Source organism: Pyxicephalus adspersus, chromosome 5, assembly GCF_032062135.1.
Source record: "Pyxicephalus adspersus chromosome 5, UCB_Pads_2.0, whole genome shotgun sequence".
In the NCBI taxonomy this organism is placed as follows: Eukaryota; Metazoa; Chordata; class Amphibia; order Anura; family Pyxicephalidae; genus Pyxicephalus; species Pyxicephalus adspersus.
The window spans coordinates 738,340-740,576 of NC_092862.1; the positions used below are offsets into that span (position 1 = coordinate 738,340).

General features: G+C 40.5%; 1 protein-coding gene across 1 annotated transcript in view; it reads left to right on the forward strand.

The window, feature by feature from the left end:
- The window catches only part of LOC140331860 (NACHT, LRR and PYD domains-containing protein 3-like), a 45,026-nt gene that overhangs the window by 30,326 nt on the left and 12,463 nt on the right, over positions 1–2,237 (forward strand). The window lies entirely within an intron of this gene.

The following is a 2,237-nucleotide window of genomic DNA, read 5'->3' on the forward strand; positions in this document are numbered from 1 at the left end:
TATATATATATATATATATATATATATATATATATATATATATATATATATGATAGTCTTTAACTCAAATACAAGATACAAAGTTTAAAAACAAGAAACCATTCTATTTATTAAAACATGTACTATTGCATAAAGCAATATGATATGATGGTGCATCATCAACGCGTTTCATGGAACCAGTCCACTTCCTCAGGAGGAAAAAAAGCCTACAAAAAATATAAGACATACTTCTCAATATATATTACATTATTCCCAAATAACATGAATAAAATGGTTACATTTGTGTTGTTTTGTCTATTCCAAATGATTATGTATAGTGTCATAAATCTAACTATGTGACCTATCCCTGTAATCCCAAACTACCATATATCTGTTTACCAACTATCCATAGATTCTATATTACTAGGAACACAATACTCCATTCCTTTTATGATGCCAATTGCTTGATTGATATCTATACCAAAAAACACCTGATTATCGTTAATGCTGCCAATCAATCCAAACATTGCTCTGTGCATATCAGCACTACAGTATTTTACTGAGGACTTTAGCCATATTAGGCCCAAATTACCCATAGCCAAATATCATATTCAAAATGACCAATTTCCAAGTCTTTACCATTAAATCACCCCAAAAATTATTCATTTAAAAATGCTTTCCTACCTTCACATATCACAGCAGCAACAGCAATTCTCCTTCCTTTTAGCAGCAAATAAGGAGGCTGGCAGGCTGAGATCCAATTATTTTACTCACCCCTTAAAGAGGAAGTAAATCCAAAAATGACCCAAAACCAAAAACATCCACCTACCTTCAATCCCACAGGACAGTTCGATCCATCCAGGGGTCTCTTCCAATAAATAAATAAAACAATATATATGACAGATCAAACCTAAATACTTTGATGAAACATAAACATGTGGTAAGGAGCAGGTAAATAAATCCTAGGTTACAAAACTTGATACAAAAAAATGGAAACACATACTGTCTAAAACATAGACTGCGTAGAGAAACAAGGAAGTGAGCTAGTACTAGTGGAATTAACAATGTATAAATTCCTTTCAATAGGATAATTGCCAACCCTTAAACATTAATATGTATAATAAACAGAAAAGAGAGAAACTTTTTACCTCGGTAAAATTCCACTGTGGAATAGGTCCAACTTGGTAAATGTCCTGTTTGGACACAAAAAAGTTTGCTTGGTATACAACTTTTATGCTAGAACTTGTATGGGTCAAAATGAGTCATATCATTGTGCGCTACCCTTATTTACCTCTCTCGAGACAATGCCACAACTGCCCACAAGTAGGGTTGTTGTTCGAATTCAGGTTGTCCTAATGTTCGACCCGAATATGACCGTTCAAATTTGGTTCAACCCGACACAAATTTTGTTGAATTCAAGGCCCCAAATTCGACTCTCCCACAATACCTGGGGACCTCCCCCATGATGCCTAGGGCCCTCCAATAACAGCAGGAATGCTCCCCTACATGTTTGTTATATATAGACATAGTGTGTATGGCTGTGTTACTCTTTCTGCTCTTACGGCTGCCGCCTGCCCAGTACCCAGCTCTAGATGCCAGACTGGACTCAAGCTCAATAGGGTCTTTTTTCCTCGTTGATTCCACCAAGCCCGTTACGTTTCATGTGGTTTCGCTACATAGTAGGTAGGGACAGATTGGGATCTCGTTCATCCATTCATGTCTCCAATAGCTACAGCTTCTACACTGTCCATATAGGTGATGGCCTCATCCTCTAATGCCGACCTTGCTCCTTCTCAGGGCCCACCTCCTCCTCATGCTGTAGCTGATGCCGCCTGCCCAGTACCCAGCTCTGGATGCCAGTTACCATTGCTGTCCACGATCCCTCTCAGGCCCCACCGCCTCCTCCTCATGCTGTAACTGATGCTGCCTGCCCAGTACCCAAGTCTGGATGCCAGTTACCAATGCTGTCCACGATCTGGGGCCCACCGCCTCTTCCTCCTGCTGTTGCCACCTGTCACTTGTAACTTATAATAGAGCTGTGTAGCTGGCTAATTTTTGGACTGAAAGACCACCCTCAGAGACCTCTGCCTGTACTCTGAAGCCTGTGTATGGCTTTTAACGGAGCGGTGAAACCTCGTGGCTAATTTTTGGACGGGAACCCCCTCGTGCCCCTCTCTGCCTTTACTCGGAGACCTATAAAATCCGGCATGTTCCCTTGACCGCCCCATAAAATGGCCTTGCCAGCAACAGAGAAAAGA